Source organism: Bos mutus, chromosome 20, assembly GCF_027580195.1.
Source record: "Bos mutus isolate GX-2022 chromosome 20, NWIPB_WYAK_1.1, whole genome shotgun sequence".
Lineage (NCBI taxonomy): Eukaryota > Metazoa > Chordata > Mammalia > Artiodactyla > Bovidae > Bos > Bos mutus.
The window spans coordinates 4,772,773-4,794,697 of record NC_091636.1 but is presented as its reverse complement, the minus strand read 5'-3'; positions in this window follow the sequence as shown (position 1 = coordinate 4,794,697).

Below are 21,925 nucleotides of genomic sequence, written 5' to 3'. Positions count from 1 at the left end.
GGAAGAATCAATATAGTGAAAATGAGTATACTACCCAAAGCAATTTATAGATTCAATGCAATCCCTATCAAGCTACCAACAGTATTCTTCACAGAGCTAGAACAAATAATTTCACAATTTGTATGGAAATACAAAAAACCTCGAATAGCCAAAGCGGTCTTGAGAAAGAAGAATGGAACTGGAGGAATCAACCTACCGGACTTCAGGCTCTACTACAAAGCCACAGTTATCAAGACAGTATGGTACTGGCACAAAGACAGAAATATTGATCAATGGAATAAAATAGAAAGCCCAGAGATAAATCCACGCACATATGGACACCTTATCTTTGACAAAGGAGGCAAGAATATACAATGGATTAAAGACAATCTCTTTAACAAGTGGTGCTGGGAAATCTGGTCAACCACTTGTAAAAGAATGAAACTAGACCACTTTCTAACACCATACACAAAAATAAACTCAAAATGGATTAAAGATCTAAACATAAGACCAGAAACTATAAAACTCCTAGAGGAGAACATAGGCAAAACACTCTCCGACATACATCACAGCAGGATCCTCTATGACCCACCTCCCAGAATATTGGAAATAAAAGCAAAAATAAACAAATGGGACCTAATTAACCTTAAAAGCTTCTGCACATCAAAGGAAACTATTAGCAAGGTGAAAAGACAGCCTTCAGAATGGGAGAAAATAATAGCAAATGAAGCAACTGACAAACAACTAATCTCAAAATATACAAGCAACTCCTACAGCTCAACTCCAGAAAAATAAACGACCCAATCAAAAAATGGGCCAAAGAACTAAATAGACATTTCTCCAAAGAAGACATACAGATGGCTAACAAACACATGAAAAGATGCTCAACATCACTCATTATCAGAGAAATGCAAATCAAAACCACTATGAGGTACCATTTCACACCAGTCAGAATGGCTGTGATCCAAAAGTCTACAAATAATAAATGCTGGAGAGGGTGTGGAGAAAAGGGAACCCTCTTACACTGTTGGTGGGAATGCAAACTAGTACAACCACTATGGAGAACAGTGTGGAGATTCCTTAAAAAACTGGAAATAGAACTGCCTTATGATCCAGCAATCCCACTGCTGGGCATACACACTGAGGAAACCAGAAGGGAAAGAGACACGTGTACCCCAGTGTTCATCGCAGCACTGTTTATAATAGCCAGGACATGGAAGCAACCTAGATGTCCATCAGCAGATGAATGGATAAGAAAGCTGTGGTACATATATACAATGGAGTATTACTCAGCCATTAAAAAGAATACATTTGAATCAGTTCTAATGAGGTGGATGAAACTGGAGCCTATTATACAGAGTGAAGTAAGCCAGAAGGAAAAACATAAATACAGTATACTAACACATATATATGGAATTTAGAAAGATGGTAACAATAACCCGGTGTACGAGACAGCAAAAGAGACACTGATATATAGAACAGTCTTATGGACTCTGTGGGAGAGGGAGAGGGTGGGAAGATTTGGGAGAATAACATTGAAACATGTAAAATATCATGTAAGAAACGAGTTGCCAGTCCAGGTTCGATGCACGATACTGGATGCTTGGGGCTAGTGCACTGGGACGACCCAGAGGGATGGTATGGGGAGGGAGGAGGGAGGAGGGTTCAGGATGGGGAACACATGTATACCTGTGGCGGATTCATTTTGATATTTGGCAAAACTAATACAATTATGTAAAGTTTAAAAATAAAATAAAATTAGAAAAATTAAAATTAAAAAAAAAAAATTAACCAGGACATTTTTAAGGGTCACTGTCAATTTCCCTCATATTTCTCCTGTTCCTTTGCTCTGCTGGTCCAAGAAACATGTGCAAAGAACCCTGACCAAAGAAAAACAAAAGGTCATATTTATGACTGAAAAGACAGACCCCAGTATACTTACGGCTTCACTTAATCTTGTTCATTCCAGGCTACCCAAACAGCAGATAGGACAAATGACTGAAATAGCCAGGAATTTTGCACTACGGTCACGTCATGAACCACACGTAGAAATGCTTGTCCCTACACCAGCCAACTGGAATAGTTAAGCAAATGTTCCACAGGGTGGGGCTAGGAAGGCCAAAAGTCATACTCATGCTCATTATGACCTCAACAAATAGGCAATGTGACAGTCTGAAGTGTCACCTTTTTATTTATTATCTTTGAGTAAGAAAAATCTGTTACATTAGCCCATCCAGCATTTATGCCCCCCTTTTCGGATAACAACACACCTTTCTTTTGGGGCGTTGTTCTTTCCCTTTTCTCCCTACCCACCCCCTCACACTGCATGTCTTAATGGGCCTATTAATCCAGGCACCCTGTGCTCCATTGCTCAACGAGTGTGTACTGCACGTAAGATACAGTCAGTTAGACCCTAGGTCACCCAGAAATTTCAAAGCTAAAATAGGGCATGCCCTCATGCACTCTTTTATGTCTGACTCTTTGCAACTGCATGGACGGTAGTCTGCCAGGCTCTTCTGTCTATGGAATTCTCCAGGCAAGAACATTGGAGTGGGTTGCCATTTCCTTCTCCAGGGGACCTTTCTGACCCAGGGATCAAACCTGCATTTCCTGTGTCTCCTGCATTGTCGGTGGATTCTTTACCAGACGAGCCATTATGAGCCATTGCAGAAGCAATAGGGTGCAGAATAGGGTGATACAAGGCCAGAAAAAGGTTAGGCTTTGATGGACATGTCGGTAAAGTTCCAGAGACAGCATTTAAGTGATGTTGCAGCTGCTGCTGCTGCTGCTAAGTCACTTCAGTCGTGTCCGACTCTGTGCGACCCCATAGATGGCAGCCCACCAGGCTCCCCTGTCCCTGGGATTCTCCAGGCAAGAACACTGGAGTGGGTTTAAGTGATGTTACACAGGTCCAATACTTTGGCCACCTCATGTGAAGAATTGACTCATTGGAAAAGACCCTGACGCTGGGAGGGATTGGGGGCAGGAGGAGAAGGGGACGACAGAGGATGAGATGGCTGGATGGCATCACTGACTCTATGGACATGGGTTTGGGTGGGCTCCAGGAGTTGGTGAGGCCTGGCGTGCTGTGATTCATGGGGTCGCAAAGAGTCAGACACGACTGAGCAACTGAGCTGAACTGAACTGAACTTAACCCAGGTCCCCAGGCTTCCCTGGTGGCTCAGATGGTAAAGAATCTGCCTGCTATGTGGGAGACCTAAGTTCGATGCCTGGGTTGGGAAGATCTCCTGGAGGAGGGCATGGCAACCCACTCCAGTATTCTTGCCTGAAGAATCCCCATGTACAGAGCAGTCTTGCAGGAGTCGGACACAAGTAAGCGACTAAGCAAGCACCCAGGTCCCCAAAGCTGTCCTGGGTCCCCTCCTTTGCAGAAACTCAGCTTTTCTTCCGATCCTCTGAGATGGGAGTGAGATCAAAGACCCCAATTAGAGTAACAACCTTTTGCTTTCTGCTTCTTTTATCTTGCTTTAACAGCTGCTGCTCATCATTCCCTGCTTTCGCTTCTGTGATCTTGTTTGCTTGGCGGGAAGTTGGGCTGCCTGGGGAGGGGAAGAATCTGAGCTGTTTGAGCGGGAAAACCCTAAAGACTTGGAAGTTTGTGGTGTATAAAAGATACCCAGAACAAAGTGTGGGCACTCAGCCTCTGGAGGCGACCCCACTGAGCCTGCACCGGTGCTGAATAAACCCTATTGCTCTGCACCTCCAAGTGGCACCTGTATCCTTCCATGGTTCCTACAATATGAGCGCCCCCGAAAGCCTGCCAACAAATTTCCAGAGAGTTTCTGTTGCTTGCAGCTGAAGAACATGGCTCAATACACTGAGCAAAATAATCTCAGCAAGTTATGTCCAACTCTTGGCGACGCCATGCACTATAGCCCGCTAGGCTCCTCTGTCCATGAGTTTCTCCAGGCAAGAATATTGGAGTGGGTTGCCCTGCCTCCCAACCCAGAGATCAAACTCACATCTCTTATGTCCCCTCCACTGGCAGTCAGGTTCTTTACTACTAGCGCCACTTGGGAAGCCCCTACACCTCTCCTTTCCTTGGACTAAAAATCTGAAAGTGACCTGAAAGCTCCCCCGACAGCCTAACCTCCACATTCCGCATAAAAAGGATGCTTGGGCCACACAGTTCACTAGTGATGGTCAGCCTGCCTGTGTGTCCTGAGCAGATTTTCACACAACTTCCATTTTCCACGTAGAACAACCTAAACTGCTCTGGGTAGAAGGTCTGAGTTGTGACTGTTTTTCCTCCCCTCCTGCGCCAAACTGGCCCTCCACTGCCACTTCTCAAATGCTGCAGGAGAGTGTGTACTCGCTGTAAATAGTCCAGGGAGCCTGAGCATGCCCCCACTGCCTGTCTCTCAGCACAGCTTTCGGCTTCGTGTTCTGAAGGCTCTTGCCCTCGGTCAGGAGCTCCAAGTACGGAACGTAGCAGTGTCCGCTCTCCGGCTCCTGTCAGCGGCTCACAGGGATCACCGGGCCAAGGACATTCTATTCTGAGCGTGGCCCCAGCATGTTTCATTTCATCAGCAAAGCACGAGTTTATTCTAGAGCAAGACGTTTTGGGCATATTCACAGAGGTCAACGAGCCGTAGTACTTCCTTATATGCAGAACACAAAATCATCACGTAAAAATCTGACCCAACTGGCAGTATGGGCTTTAAAGTAAACAAACTCACCCTGAAAATGACCTCGCTGGCCTGGCCAAGTTTGCACCTCAGAGTCCCAGGCTGCAAGAGTGGTACAGAGTCTATAAAAATCAAACTGCAGTGATCTTCGGTTCTCTAGCAGAATGGCTGGGAACCAAAGCATCCATTTTTCTCTTAGAACTGGAGGCCGTCACTGGCTGCTGAGCATACGCTGCAAATCCGTGTCCCTTGGAAAGAGCAACAACAAAGGAGTGTCAGCTCAGGGTCTTCCCCACAGGGCAGCCCAGGGCTTTCCGAGCAAGGGCGGGAAGGGAACCCAGACTTGCCGAGGCTTTCCAAGGGAGCTGAGAAGCAGCTGCCCTGCCCACAGCCAGCTGCTCTGCCCTGTGTCGTCTCAATCTACCTTCCAAGATCAGGCCTCAGCTCCCTCATCTGTAAAATGCGAGTAAATAAGAGACTGCACAGAGAAATGCAAATCAAAACTACAGTGAGGTGCCACTCTGCACCAGCCAGAATGGCCATCATTAAGAAGCCTACAAACAATAAATGCTGGAGAGGATGTGGAGAAAAGGGAGCCCTCCTACACCGCTGCAGCACTAGTGGTAAAGAACTGCCTGTGGTGCAGGAGACGCAAGAGACATGGGTTCCATCCCTGGGTCAGGAAGATCCCCCGGAGGAGGAAATGGCAACCCACTGCAATATTCTTGCCTGGAGAGCCCCATGGACAGAGGATCCTGGCAGGTTACAGTCCGTGGGGTCACAAAGAGTTGGATACGACTGAAGCAACTTAGCTTGCTTGCACGCACCTACACTGTTGGTGGGAATGTAAATTGGTACAGCCATCGTGGAGAATAATGTGGAGGCTCCTCAAAAAACTAACAATAGAACTCCCATGTGATCCAGCAATCCCACGCCAGGGCACGTACCTGAAGAAAGCTGTAATTCAAAGATACGTGCACTCCTATGCTCATGGCAGCACTGCTCACGACAGTGAACTGTGACACTGAAACAATCTAAATGTTCACGGACAGATGAATGGATAAAGAGGATGTGGAAATAAATATATATGTGTATAAATGGAATACTACTCAGGCATTAAAAAGCATGAAGTAATGCCATTTGCAGCAAACATGGATGCACCTAGAGACGATCATATAAGTGAAAAATCAGAAAGAGAAAGACAGATGCCATCAGATACCACTTACAGATGGAATCTAAACTATGACACGAATTAACTTATCTATGAAACAGACACAAATGTAGAGAACAGACTTGTGGTTTCCAGGTGGGTGGAGGGTGGGGAGGGGTGAATTGTGAGCTTGGAATCAGCAAACCATTACAACATAAAGAATGTATAAAAAAAAACAAGATTCTACTGTACAGCACAGGAAACTATATTCAGCATCCTGTGATGAACCATAATGGAAAAGAATATGAAAAAGAATGTGCATATATGTGTATATATAATTGAATCACTTTGCTGTACAGCAGAAATTCACACACCATTGTAAATCAACTATACTTGAATAAAATAAATTTTTAAAGAGAAGAGAATGCATTAAAAAAAAAAAGTCCTAGTCAGAGGACTGGAGTTCTGGTCAGAGGATGGATTGAAGATGTTCTGAAACACAAGCTTGCCCCAAATCACCTGGGGTGCTTATAAAACTCAAGATTGCTGGGCCCCACTCCAAGAGACTGATTTAGTATGTCTGGAGGAGGTCCAAGAATATGCAATGCTAACAAGTTCTGAGGAGCTGATGCTACTGCTGGTCTGGGGACCCCACTTTGAGAACTCTTGGATTAGAGAGAATAATAAAGAACTAGGAGATACCATTGGGATGCTATTGCAATACTGCAGTCATGAAGAGCTGATGGAGTAAAATGATGTCAGTGAAATGGAGATAAGTGGTCCAGAAGAGTTCTATCCTGGAGGCACCACGGAGAGGAATAGCCAATAGCTTAGATGTTGGGGATGAGGGAAAAAGAAACATCAGACACTCTTAGATCTCTGGCTTGATAGTGGCAGACACTGAAATGGAATCCTTAAGCAGGGATGGATTTGGAAATAAGGGCTGGGATGTTATAACTCTGAGATCTCTGCAACTTCAAAATAATGTCAAGCAGGCAGGAGGAGCCTTCTAGAGGACAGCATCCATATCTATCTTGCTTTCCATTATATCCCCAGATCTGAGGCCAGGGCTTCTTGGTATGTAATAAATATTCAGAAAACCTTTGTTAAAGGTTGAAAAATAATAAATGGAAGTTAAAGAATTAGGTTAACCAAAGACACTGGGGTACCAGATGGCACCATGTTTGAGGAGGCTATGAACAGTCACTCTTAAGGCATCACCACTGGATCAGCGGTACCATGGATCCATCACTTCCAAACCTTGGCATGTATGCTGAAGTGGGAGGTTGGGGGCAGAAGAAAAGACAGAAATGAGCTCCCCAATTCACTGTAGGGGTATTTAACAGTCAAATATATCACATTTGAGTCTTTCTTGGGTGGGTTTTGAGATGGAAAGGTTTGAACTGTGAACTTAATGAGCATGAAGGCCAGAGGAATCTAGCTAACATGGGTTTTTTAGAAAATAAATCATGGGAAAATCAAGCTGTGCAACTCACAGAAACGAGGCGGGAGGGATGGGGAGATGGAGGAAAGACGGAGGACAGAACAGGAAAAGGGGCTTAACTGAGACTACCTACCCACCAAGGGTGAAGGGGCCAGTCTGGATTCCCTGGTGGACCTTGACCCTGAGGTCCTCACCACATCTGAAACACGGATGATGGACCCTCAGCCTCCCCTCTTACCAAGTTGTAAATTAAAAGGCTGTAATTCCAGCTAGGGGTTCTGGTGACATCATAAACCACAGAACCACAAGCTCAATTCACCAGAAGCCCCAAGATGGAATTACAGCCTTCTTTCCTAATCCAGGCAGCTCTGGTCACTGCCATTTTTTCATGATATAATAGAAGCGAACAATATTTTAACCATTTGCTTGTGGCCTTCGTCATCTAGCAGCTGGGGGTCCCTCTCTCCTCTCCTCTCTCTTCCTCTCCCACCCTGACACGTGCCTTCCTCTTATGTGGTACCCTTTCCCCTTAAGGGAGTATCCCCTGCTTTCCAAGGCTGCCCCTCCCCAGGCCCACTCCCCACCCCTCTTTCCTCCACCTCTCCTCTGTCTTCTGGCTCCTCTAAAGGACTAGCTACTTCCTTACTTCTACCTTAAATTCACTTTTCAGAAGAAGCCCCATCTCCTCCATGTCTAGGACAAGGTCCTGGAGAACAGATCCCAAACTGTCTGGAATAAATTCCCCAAAGCAGCCTAAACTGGAAGTTGTGAATGAATGAGGGAAGTTTTCAGTTTAAAGACGAATCTTTCTGAAAGCAAATGAATGCTTCCAGTATCTGTTTGTTCTTGGTGTGGGTTTGAGTCCTAACTTTGATCAACCTTTGCCTGACACAGTGTATATCTGGGCACACATTACATCTACCCCTGCTTCCCCATCTTAAGCCAATGGTTGGTACTTAAGTTCTTACGGGAATCGCATGTAAAGGGAAAAGCCACAAGGAAGGGTAATAATAAAGGCAGTTATCTGAGGGGTGGGGGAGGGAAGGATTGGGACTTTGGGGTTAGCAGATACAAACTATTTATACACAGGATGGATAAACAACAAAGTCTTACTGGATAGCACAGGGAACTATATTCAACATCCTGTGATAAACCATAATGGGAAATAATATTTTAAAAGAGAATTAATACATAGGTATGACGGAATTTTTTTGCTGTTCGGCAGAAACTAACACAATACTGTAAATTAACTATGTGTCAATAAAAAACAAAAAAGCAATTATCACTTAATGAATGATTCCTATATCTCAGATGGGCTTCCCTGGTGGCTCAGTGGTAAAAAATTCGCCTGCCAATGCAGGAGACCCGGGTTCGATTCCCATGTTGGGAAGATCCTTTGGAGAGGGGAACAGCTACCCACTCCAGTATTCTTGCCTGGGAAATCCCATGGACGGAGGGGCCTGGCAGGCTACAGTCCATAGGCTTGCAAAGAATCTGACATGACTTAAGAGACTAAACAACACGATCTCAGATACTTACATTCCTCATCCCTTGCACAGAGGTATTATTTTCCTCATTTTATTGGAGGAGGGAAACTGAGGTTCAAAAACATTGAGTATTTTGCCCAAAGTTTCACAACTACTAAGTAAACCCCTTGGATTTGACCTTCATCCAACTCAGAAGTCTCTACCGACATGCTTGGTCAGTATCCCCCCATGCAAAATATTTTGAGAATAAATGTTGCATGGGTCTCTAAAAGGGCTTAACAATTGATCTTCATGTAACAGGGGTTTTTTAATTCACAGGGCATGAAAATTCTGCACAATTTTAGAGTACAATAGGAAGCAAAAAACACATTCCACGGGTCTGTGTATTTTGCAAAAAACAACAAAGTAAATTATTTTAAAAAGACTATGACTTCCCCCAAACCAAAACCAAACAAACAAAAAAACTTAATTCCACACTGATATAATTTGGCAGGAACAAGGTGGACCAGTGACTCTATAAGGGTGTCAACCACGAAACATCAGTATTTGAGACGGAGCTTTCCAAAGAGCACGGGTGCAAACCCTGGGCACCTAGGGGCTGGCCCCCAGCGGGAGGAGCAGGCCCCCTGGGCATCTTGGATGTCCTCCAACGGCAAGAGGGAGATGAGGTGCAGAGAGTCAGTGCTTCAGGGGTTAAAGAACTGCACTCAGTCGCTAAGTCATGTCTGACTCTTTGCAACCCCATGGACTGCAGCCTACCAGGCTCCTCTGCCTATGGGATTTCCCAGGCAAGAATGGGCTGCCATTTCCTTCTCCAGGGGATCTTCCCAGCCCAGGGATCAAATCCGTGTCTCCTGCTTGGCAGGTGGATTCTTTACTACTGAGCCACCTGGGAAGACCTTTAAAGAACTTTCAGTTCAGTTCAGTTGCTCAGTCGTGTTTGACTCTTTGCGACCCCGTGAATCGCAGCACGCCAGACCTCCCTGTCCATCACCAACTCCTGGAGTTCACCCAAACTCATGTGCATCGAGTCGGTGATGCCATCCAGCCATCTCATCCTCTGTCGTCCCCTTCTCCTCCTGCCCCCAATCCCTCCCAGCATCAGGGTCTTTTCCAATGAGTCAACTCTTCACATGAGGTGGCCAAAGTATTGGAGTTTCAGCCTCAGCATCAGTCCTTCCAATGAACACCCAGGACTGTCTCCTTTAGGACGGACTGGTTGGATCTCCTTGCAGTCCAAGGGACTTTCAAGAGTCTTCTCCAGCACCATAGCTCAAAAGCAACTAAAAAAATATATAATGATGCTACCATTGAACAGAGGCTGCAGCTCACCTACTTCACAAAAGAAAAAGAAACACATTGGGGATCATTTCAAAATGCTATCTGCAAACATTTGAGAACACAGCAGTCTTGGTTTTAGAAAAGTTGGACTAGAAGAGGAAAAAATAAAGAAAGAGAGCCAGTTCTCTTCTTCAGAAAATGCATCTCTGCCTAGTGAACCACGTGTTTGGATGGTTAAAGGAAGATGTGTGAGGTAGTGACCTAATTTTTTTCCTCTAGCATCAGGGATCATAAATAACATCTTCCCAGAGACTACAAATGGGGAAAGACCGTCAGCATATATTATATGAGGTTACAAAGTGGAAGTGAATGCCACTGTGAACAAGCCGGCGCCCTGCTTCTGCAACTTCAAAGTGAGATGACCAAATCTGGTGATGAGAACAATTTATTCACTCCCAACAACAAACATTTGATTACCAAAATAATCCCATAGCATTTTGCTGAAGAATGGAAAATCATCATCAGCTTCTAAATGTAGAAAGACAATGAATCTGAAAACACCATGTGGGTTTTCCTCGTAGACTGAATGTCCAGGATCCCACTGGCTCTGCACACAGACCTTCAGGCAAAGCCAGCCTTGATCAACTGCAGAGAAAGTAACAAGAGTTCTGAGGAGACAGTAGTTAAGAGTACAAGCTCTGGGGCCAGGCTACCTATGTCCAAACTTGGCTGTGTGATCCTGAACCTTCAGTTCCTTCAGTTTCCTTGTTTGTAAAATGACGGCAAGATTGGCCTATCCTGAGACCTCCCTGGTGATCCAGTGGTTAAGAATCTGCCTTCCAATGCAGAGCACACAGGTTCAATCCCTGGTCAGGGAACTAAGATCCCACATGCTGCGAGGGGCAACCAAGCCCACATGTCGCCACAAAGAACCCAACGCAACCAAAAGAAACAACAGTACCCTACCTCACGGGCTTGTTGGGAGGATTAAATGAAGTGCTTATAACAGTATGCAGTAAACACTCAAAAGTGACGAATATCATGGGCCTTTTCTACCCTATTACTACGTTTTGTTGGCTAGAACTCTTGCCAGAGGTAGAAAATCAGTCTCAAACTTAGCTCACTTAACTGAAAAGTCCAGAGGAGTACCAGCCTCAGGTGTAGCTTGATCCTGGGAATCCACGTATTGTAGGCCCTGATCCCTCTCTCTATCCCCTCTCCATCTAGTCTCTCCTTCCTCTGGTGTAGCTCCATTCTCAGACAAGCTTTCCCTTCACGGTGGCAAGACGGTAACAGCATCACCCTATATCCGTCCAGGTTTAAGTCCAGCAGGAAAAAACGTAGCTTATACCTCAATAGAGCCTGCACAAACTTGAGAATTCAGTCTGATAACACCAGTACAAACCATTGCTCTTCATTTTACTGATTACTGACAAGGTTGAGCACATTTTCATTTTCATGGCATTCATATCACTAAAGGGTGTTAAGCTCATCATTTACTGAAAAGCTTCATATTCATTATGTATAATATGAGAAAAGTGTGTATTTTCTGGTTTACTGAAGGGGGTGTCCTGGATCTGCCAAAATTAGAGGCTTCTCCCTTTTGAGTGGCAGAGGATGAGATGGTTTGATGGCATCACCAACTCAATCAACATGAACTTGAGCAAACTTTGGGAGGACACGGAAGCCTGGCATGCTACAGTCCATGGGGTAGCAAACAGTCGGACACAACTTAGCAACTGAACAACAACAATACTTTTCTGCCCTTTTTTGGGCAGAAGACTGTCACTCTGATGATCTGTTGGTCTCCTGAAGCATTCTGTTAAAATAGTAACTTCAATGTTGCCATACCCACACTCAACTCCATCTGAAACTGAAACCACAGCAATGCCCAAGCCCTTTCATCTCCCATAGTCTTCACCCCCAAGTCCCCATCTGACACCCTCTTGACTCCTGGGGCTGTTAGATTTCCTCCAAGCAAGCACCAAGGAGAAACTCTGGCTTTAGCTGTTCCCGTTCGTTTTGGCATCATGTTAGATCAAGTCCCTGCTCTTTTCTAAACACTTGATGGAAACTTGCTTCCTCAGCTGCCCAAATCCCCATCCCTCAGTAACAAAGTGCTGGGAGAGCTAACCTACCAACTTTTCTGCACAGGTTTTCTGAACACCACGGCTCCTGGGGGGTCACTGTTTAGTGTGCCTGGGAAGCTGGAGGCCAAGAATCTCCCCCACCAACATACATGTTGCCCTTGGCTTTGCTCCCAAGCTATTTTGGACCCGGGTAAGTCCTACTCTCTTTAATGACTGGACTCAAGTACACCCGAATCTCCAAGACTGGGCTTAGTCATTCCTGCCTTTCTACTCCAAGGCCATTTGGCTCACACCCAGAAGGGTGCTGGGCTGAGATTGTTGGCTTTCTCACCCACATCTTTTCCCACCCGCCTACACCTAGCACAGCATCCAACACAGAGTTCCAGCTCAGCACATGCTGGCTGAGTGAGTCCCCACTAGAATGATGGGTTACACGTCTACACTCAAGGACCTTGTCATCCTCATGAGCCCACTTCGGTACTTCCTAAAGTGTGGTGTACACCCTCATGACCCTAAGTAAGAAGCAAGGACACAAGATTGAACTTTCCTACTCTTGTTTTACCAAATTCTGTGCCATTGAACATGGCCCACAGTGGTATCAGAGTGCCAGTATGGTAGTTGTAAATATGAGGAGGAAAATAAGCAACTTAAGAAATAACTTCCTAAGTGCTTCCAACATGCAAAAAGCTGACAGGAAAGTGAGTGTATGTATCAGTCAGATTAGCCTAGGTTTTGCTGCAGTAACAAACAATTCCTAAATCCTAGTGACTCTTAACAACAAAAGTTTATTTCTTGCTCATGGAACATGTCCACTGTGGGTTTGACAAGGGTACCCAGGCTGAGAGAGCAGCTGACCATCTCAAATATGGTCAGTCAGCATTCAAGACGGCATAAAAACTCTGGGCCATCAGGTACGGGCAGTTAATTGCACAAATCAGTTCCACCCACAACTCATTTTCTGGAACCAGGCCCCGCCCAATCAAAAGGGGACCAGAAAATACAATCCTGCCATGTGTTGGAAAAGGTGGAACTGGAAATATTTGGTAAGCAGCACTCATGTGGCCCATAATAGGTAAGTTATGGGCCTTAGACTTTGATGGAGGAAGAATAACATTTAGGGGAGGAATTAAAACGTTATCAATCATGAAAAGGAAGAAAGAAAGGTGAGGGTGGGAGATGCTAGCATGGAATAAGCAGGTCCCAGCATCCCATGAAGGAGAAGGCAATGGCACCCCTCTCCAGTGTTCTTGCCTGGAGAATCCCAGGAATGGGGTAGCCTGGTGGGCTGCCATCTATGGGGTTGCACAGAGTTGGACACGACTGAAGCGACTTAGCAGCAGCAGCAGCAGCAGCAGCAGCGTCCCATGAACATGTGATTCAGTCACTGAATCTAGAGCTATTGTCTGTTACATGTGTCATGTGTACCTGGTAAATGCGTGTGCTAAGCTTTTGGTTCAATTAGAATGCTCAGGTTAGCAAAGACATCCACTCTGGCCAAAGATGGGTGATAACAGAAGGCTCCAGAGGAGCTCACAGAACTGGAGGGAAAGTAGATGAAGCAGGCTTTCCAACAGAGATCAGACCAGCTCCAGGGTTCTCAATAGCAAGACCAAACCACAGCCTCATCAGCTCTAAGTGTGTCCTGTCTTCATGTCAGGCAGGTTCCCAGCAGAGAGGCTATGGCATGGCTCGGGTTCTGGTGCAGATCGGAGAGGGAAGGCCAGCCACATTAAGCGCAGTGAAGTAGGGACCCCGGCGAGGGAAATGAAGGTGCTGCTTCCAGAACACGGGGGTGATCAATGATGGCTCAGGCAAAGCAAATGTTCCTAACAGCACTTTAAATCCAAATGGATTATCACAACCATACATGGGTACTGCCTCCCCGTTTACACAAGAAGAAGCTGAGCCTTAGCACATAAGGAATGTCCCAACATCACACAGCTAGTAAGTGTCAGAAGCCTGATGCTGCGGGGACCCCAGTGTTTGTACCTTTACCATCATTATCTACTATCTGACACTGATCTGGTGGCTTTTTTTTGTTGCCATTTATCATGACACATCAAAATGAGAAGGAGTACAAAACAGTCACATTACCACTAATCATGTGACCATCACATCTGTAGAACACTTTACCATCCACAAAGTGTTTTCATATATATGACCTCCTTGCTCTTATACAGTGTGAGGTGGGCAGACCCTCTATCACCCACCTCATATATTGGATGAAGATGTGGGGTTCAAGACTGCATTTCTAGGCCTTGTTTCCAGTTGGAGGGGATGGCTTGGATCTTTCCTGGCAGGTGTGGGACTTAGTCTGCTGGTCTGCGGTGTGGGGCTGGCAGGTTATGGTCAGCTTGGGGCCAGAGGGCAGGACTATGGTTGGAAATGACCAGGCACATGAGGTGCATGGGAAGCCAGAGCCTCTGAAGAGCTTGGCCTCAGTCTCGCCAGGAGACTCTCAGGGGAGTTCTCCATGTCAAGTGCATGTAGGTCTTACTTAGTGGTGTTAGTGGAATTAGGGAAGCACAACTGTAAGGAAGCTCAGCTCCTAACCCTTCCTGCATCCCTAACAGACTTGACTCAGGAGACCCCTAGCAAATGTTCCATGCTGTAAAACAAAGCGGAAAGCTAGTCTCTTCGGGGTGTCTGTAGAAGTGAGTTAAAAATAAAAGAAGAAAGGAGCTATGGGTATTAAACCTTCCCTGTCACTACCTTCATCTTCCTGCCTGCATGTAACCAGTCCCTCCTGTTCCTTCAAAACTTGGAGGCAGTACAATACGGTGGTTTGGGTTGACCAGATGTCTCTAGTATCCCATTATCTGGCTCCAAATTTCAGTGTCATCATTTTCTGTTCTGTGATTTTGAGTTGTTCATTTCTCTGAGTCCATATCCCCATTAGTAAAACATACCTATTTTATGGGCACAAAGATAAAGCGAGCTAATCCATGAAAAGAACCTAGAACAGTGCTCAGCACATAGGAGACTTTGGGGAGCAGAAATAAATAATAAATCAAAGACTGACTGACTTGTCCAAATGTAGACAGCTAGCCAGTAGGGGAGTTAGGATCCAGACCCAGATCAGAGTCTAGATTCTAAATGATTCCTCCTACCATGCCATGCTGCCTCTCAGAGCCATGCTACTTCTCACAGGGTTATCAGTCATACAAAGGAGGGGCTTGGAGTTTCTGGTAGATACAGGTAAATTCGCATCTTATTTCATTTTCCACTGAAGCTCTCCTATGATTCATATCTTACCTTCAATGGACTTTTTACCTCCATGAGGCAGAAACATGATCCTTAGACTAATTTTTTTTTTCTTAAAGTCACCTAGCCTTGAACTTGTCAGATCTGCCTTGACTCCTTAAAGGATGCTCTGTAAGCTTGGGAACAACAAAGGAAATAGCATTTTTACACAGCATATGCCCACTCTCCTAGAGGAGAGAATTCTTCCACAAAGGATCTCTAGCTTGACCCTGACACAAACTTATTTGAACAATCAAAAGACACACTACTATCTCTTATAACAGGGAGTCAAGAGATGGTATAGGCTGCAAGTATGATATGATCAGGGCTCTATCTGAACTCCTAAGGCTCTCTGGGCTCAGCCTTCCTCCACACATTGACTCTGAACTTCATGGGGGCATATGGCAACCTGTACAAAGGGACTTGCTTACTCTCCACATCCAGGGAGAGAAAGACTGTGCCTCGTTCCATCCTGGGCCACGCACCCATCCCAACCTAATAACAGTTGCTGGGGCAACATCATGTGATCATCGGATCAAATTCAAATCCCTGAATCAGTTATTGACAATCCCCCTCAGGCCAATCAGGGCCTTGAGGTGAGGATGGACTCAGATTCTGTGGGACCCAGGGGCCTCAGGGGAGGAGTGGAAACCAGAAAGCCAGGCTCTATTGGGCTGGAGAAAGGAAAAGTAGGTGTTAAGTACTCAGTCAACAAAGCCCATCCCACAAGGATGGTGGAGGGCAGGGGACACACAGTAAGAAAGTACTGTGCCTAGGAATCCAGGGGGGAAATCTCAAAAGATGTCACATCTCTTAAGTCAAAGGTCTAATATGAGATCAACACATTGAATTTAAGGAAAGTGTCACAATAGTTACTATTTACTGAGCGACATCAATTGAACATGGAGATAGGTACTTTCCCTGCATCATGCTGTTTAACCATTTAACCCTCACACCAGCCCTTAGAATTTGGAGTTTATACTCCTATTTTATAGCTGAGAAACAAGGCTTTGAGCAGTACCGTGCACACAACTGAGAGAGATAGAATAGGACAACAAACTCGGATTTCTGTGTACAAAAAGCCCCAGCACAACATCTTGCTTATTATACTTCGAGAAACAAAAGTAGGATGTGTGAGTTAATTTTACGTGGCTCTAATACCATTGTCAGAAAGCAGGAAATAAATGACCTTCAGCCTCTGGGCCCATGGGGAAACACACACACACACACAAAACATTGTTAAAATTTAAAAATAACGTGCAAAGTGGAACCAGAATAACTGTGGTGATTAGGAGGAAGCCACCATACATTCTTCCTAAACACAAAATCCTACTTAGATGTGGGGCAGGAAGGTGGGAATCCCTCTCCCCCAATCCGGGGCTAGCTTGTCATGTGTGGACACTACTATGAGAGTGACTTTAAGAGGTTGGTTTATGCTAACATAAAAAAAAAGCTACCTCCTTTGAAAATGAGGTATCTTTTGGTGCAGCCTGTCTGTCATCCAGGTTGGCATTTACAGCATTTAAATGAACGTGTACACTAAAGTGAGTTTTGCTCGTGAAGGGCACTTGACTGCACAGGTTATTGGGTGGGGCAGGGGAGCAACTTAGTCAACAAGACTCATAATAGCCATGGGGGGTCTTAATAGAGAAGGTGTCCCTGTGGCCATCCCCACAGGCTGCTGGAGTCCACACTTACTTCACTACCCCTGCAGTGAGGACTGAAGAGAACTGGCCTGCTCTTGTTGCTAGAACAAAGCTCCATGGCCTTAGTGGCTTCAAACAAGACAAATTTGTTACCTAGCAGCTCTGGAAGTCAGAAGTCCAAAATGAGTCTTATGGGGCTAAAAGCGAGGTGTCATCAAGGCTGTTTCTTCTGGAGGCTCTAGATGATGACGATGATGTATGGTTTCAATGGACCTGGGTTCTGTGACGTTGGACTTGTGCTCGGAGGCTCTAGGGGCAAATCTGTTTCCTTGTCTTTTCCAGCTTCTAGAGGTTGCCCACATTCTTTGGCAACTTAGCACGCGTGCACACACACAAACATATTCAAAGACTGGGAAAAAGAAGAAATTATCTGTATGATTCAGGGCCCTAATACATATTAGTCCTGATATTTCAGATAAACCCCTCTCCCACTCAGATGTGTTGACCATTTCCCCTTCTACACACAGACTAGAGGTGTGTCTTTGTCATGTCTCTCCCTACCTCTGACTACTAGGAGGCTGCCCCCTGGGAGCTCTGCAAGCAGACAGGGAGCTGAGTAGGGCAAGAGAATTTGGAAAATGGGGAGTTGGGAACATCTCCAGTGGAGCAGAGTTTCCCAGACTTCAGGCATCCGGGTACCATTTTTAACACTTTGTCCTATATTGGCATCTTACCTGTGCTACTCTTAAATTAATATTTTCTTAAATTGACTAACTTTTGGTGAAATAAGTTGTTTCATCTGATATTAATTCCATAAAAAATAGAAAAAATGCAATAAAACTAAAAACCATCAAATATTATTAAAACAACTTATTGTTAAAGAATTATTAAAAGTATATCCATATGCCACCTAAAATTGTCATACATATCAGAGCTTTTCAAACTTTGAAAGTCGCTCAGTCATGTCCAGCTCTTTGTGACCCCATGGACTATACAGTCCATGGAATTCTCTAGGCCAGAATACTGGAGTGGGTAGCCTTTCCCTTCTCCAGGGGATCGTCCCAGCCCAGGGATCAAACCCAGGTCTCCCACATTGCAGGAGGATTTGTTACCAGCTAAGCCACAAGGAGAGCCCAAGAATACTGGAGTGGGTAGCCTATCCCTTCTCCAGGGGATCTTCCAGATCCAGGAATTGAACCGGGGTCTCCTGCATTGCAGGTGGATTCTTTACCAAATGAGCTATCAGGGAAGACTTTAATGCATATAAATCAGCTGGGGATCTTGTTAAAATGCAGATTCTAACTCTGTCCAGTCTGGGGTGAGATCTGAAATTCTGTATTTTTAAGCAACAAATGGCAACTCAAGTTTCAGAAGACCAAATCACACACTCATGAGACATTTAGGCTTGTTCATTCCACCCCAGCATCCTCTCACCCCTTTCTTTCCACCTCCCTGAGACTGATATCTTTTTCATTCTCCCTCTACATTTTATTCCCCCATCCATCAAACACAAGGCTGAAACTTAGCTACCATGGACATCAACAGTGCTGTTTCCCCAAGTACTTCCAGTTTTACCCCTCCAACACATGGTAAGATTGTACAATCTGGTCCCCTATGGTCAGGTGGGGCCTAGATCTGGCCCATGAGTTGTGAGTGAAAGTAATGAGTCATTTAATTTCTACTTCCCATCTGGGATGGTGACTGACCATAAGGAAGATGGTAGCTGTTCTATCTGCTTAGGAGCCCTTGCCTACCCAACAATGAACATGTACCATGAACAAGAAATCAACTTTTGTTGTTAAAAGCCACTGGGATTTAAAAATTGTTCATTACTGCAGCAAAGCCTAGTCTAACCTGTCTGATACATATACCTGAGTTTCATCTACTTTACCCTCAGCACTCTGGAGGATGGGAGAACTTGACAAGTGTTTTATCAAATTGCTTATTTTCTCCCCCAAACCTATGACTAATATGTTAGTGTTCTTCTGTCATTTCTGGTCATGTTCAGTGGCACAGAATTTGGTAAAACAAGAAAAAAGAGAAAGAAAGGCCAAATGTATTTCTTTGCTTCTTACTGAGCTGCATATGAGCTGGTGTGGGATCCATGGAGTAGTTCCTCCTCTCACAATCTACAAATACCTACACTTTTCCATACCATTTCTAGTTCCCAGTCACCTTCTGCTATGAAGTTTCTTTTTGAAGGTATTATGCAAGGCTACTGATGGGGAGTGACGTTTGGTCCACCCTTCTATGGAACAAATGTTTTCCTAGATATCTAGCTTGGGTGATGTGAACAAGATTCCATCAACATAGAGGGCAATTTCTTCCACATGTGATAACATTACCTCTCACTAGACCACAAATCCAGAGGCAAGGTAAACTGAATAAGTGACTGTGGCAAAAGCACCCAAGTAGAGAAGACAATGAACTAAGACTAAGAATCCAATCCCAATTCTGATATCATATTTGTCCACCAGCCTCATTGGAAGGCAAGTGAAAGAAACCCAACTCACACAATTTATAAGAACACTAGAAAATAAAAACCTTTCCAGTTCTCAAAAAATGTCAAGAAGAAACTATCCCCTCTATGACAGCATACTGTTGCTTTTTTGCTGGCTCTGTTTTCTCAGCTCTGCTTTTCCCAAGTGGCAGCAAAGATGACCACAGCATGTCCAGGCTCTCATTTCAGCAGCTCAGCAACTCTGGGAGAAAGAGACACCCTCTTTTCCAAGGGCTCCATCAAAAGTCATAGAATGAAATTTCATTGGCCTCATTTCAGTCACACGCTCACCTCTGAACCAATCTTTGTGGCCATGGAAATGCAAGTGTTCTGAGTGGCCAGTCCTGGGATCATGCCCACCTCTGGAGACAGAGGTTGGAGCAGCCTCAGTCAAATCACATGGACTAAGAGATGGGAGGGGTAAGTCTTTGCAAGAAAATTAGAATCCTATGTCCAATAGGTGGAAATGATTGCTAGAGAGACAAAAGCAGCTGGAAGCCACTCCAGCTGCAAACATGCTTTCATCACTCCAATCTCAATTCTAAATGAAATCTTTTGTCAACATCCAAGGGAACTACAAAGGCACTCCAGTGCACCATCATTTCAGTGCAAACAGATTGCAAAGTGACACTAACAGTCATCCCAAAGATGCAAGAAGTCATGAATGACAGATGAGTGATGATGGGGAGCTGCTCAAGCCCAGTGTAAGATTATTGGCAAGGGAGGATATGGCCAAAATCAAACAGCTTATAACTGAAAAGGGAAAGTCTGCAGGGATAATGCAAAAATAAGAGTTTCAAAAAGAACAATTTAAACAGAAAATTTGATGTCCTCAATTTTTTTTTGTCAACATTGATCCTTTTTACAATAAGATTCTGGGTATCCAAGAATGCATCGTATGACTTGAATTTTTTTTTAATTACACCAAAAAGATAAACATCTGACTTGTACCTTGTACATTCTACCAATTAGTGCACAGTTGCAATTAAAAATTAATATGGTTAAGTATATGGTTCATTTTTCCTAATTAAATGGGTGTGAAGAGGAATTTCATTGAGATTTTGACCCTGACACAAATAATACAAACAAGAATTAATAAATTTACTGAATTTTTGTGCTTCCTCTTCTGAGAAACATATGTTCATGTCCTTGCCATGTCTCTAGTTTCTTTCTTATTGACTTGTAGGTGTTCCTTTTATAAGGTTGATACTAATCTCTGGTTGTATGTATTGCAAATATCTTCTCCTATTAAGTTATCAGTTCAATTTATTGAAGGTATTTTTTAATTAACAAAGCATATATCAAAGCGCTTTGTTTGTTTGTTTTAGACTCAATAAGAAATATTAACCCCTATTTTAAGCAGATTTACCTGAAAGGTTGTTTCCCAGTATAATTAGCTTCGAGGACTTTCTGCAGTTCAAAATCACTTTCCCTTACATCAGTGCAAGATACTGATAAATTTTCACTTTGACTTTTTTCTTCAACTTTCTAAATCAGCACTAGGAAATAACCCAATATCTTTCCTTGGGATGGGCCAGATTGGATAAATTTAACAGGATGGGTGTTTCTCTGACATGATATGGTCTGTCTGAAATTGATAACTTCTGGCAAAGATCTGCATGCTATTTTAAGTTCTTTCTTGGAAATCAGAGAACATTCTGGTTACATTAATATCACATTTAAAAATCATCAATTGTTAGCCCTTTTCTAAGACATTTTTAAGAAAACAATCTTGTCATATTAGTTTTCAATGCAGAAAATATAATATTATCTTTATGAAAATTCTATGAGTATATTGGATTTCATTCACCATCATACACTCAAAAAATTATTTCTCCATCTGGAAGAAAAACAAAGTTAGACCCTTACTTCATACCACACAAAAATTTTAATTCTTAATAAATTTCTAAATGAAAAATATTAAAAGAACATTTTTATAAAATCTATAGGAGGTCTTCCTAGTAAACAAGCATAAATATTATAGCTCCAAAATAAAGAATAGGCAGATACAACAATATAATATTTTTCATGTGCAAGCTTCTTAATCCAATTAAAAGTGAATAAGCAAAAAGGTCATTTAACCACCAAAAAAAGCAAGATAGATCCTGGGTTGATTAATTTGGTTTTTGGTCACTGAGAACCTAGGCTCTGTATTTTTTCACTCTGCAGTCCTCAACTTTGGCTTTTGCCCTTGGGCTTGTCCCCAATTGCTCCCCTTGATCCAAGTGCCACAGCCTCCCTCAACAATGTCCAGAGGCAAAAAAGGAAAAACAGCACTCCTTGGGTCCCTTTTGCTCTGTTTTTTTGTTGTTGTTGGGTTTTGGCGGGGGCGCGTGGTTTTGACTCTGCTTTCAGGATCTTAATTCCCCAACCAGGGATCAAACCCATGCCCTCAACAGTGAACACACAGCATCCAAACCACTGGACCACCAGGGAATTCCTCCATGGGTCCTTTT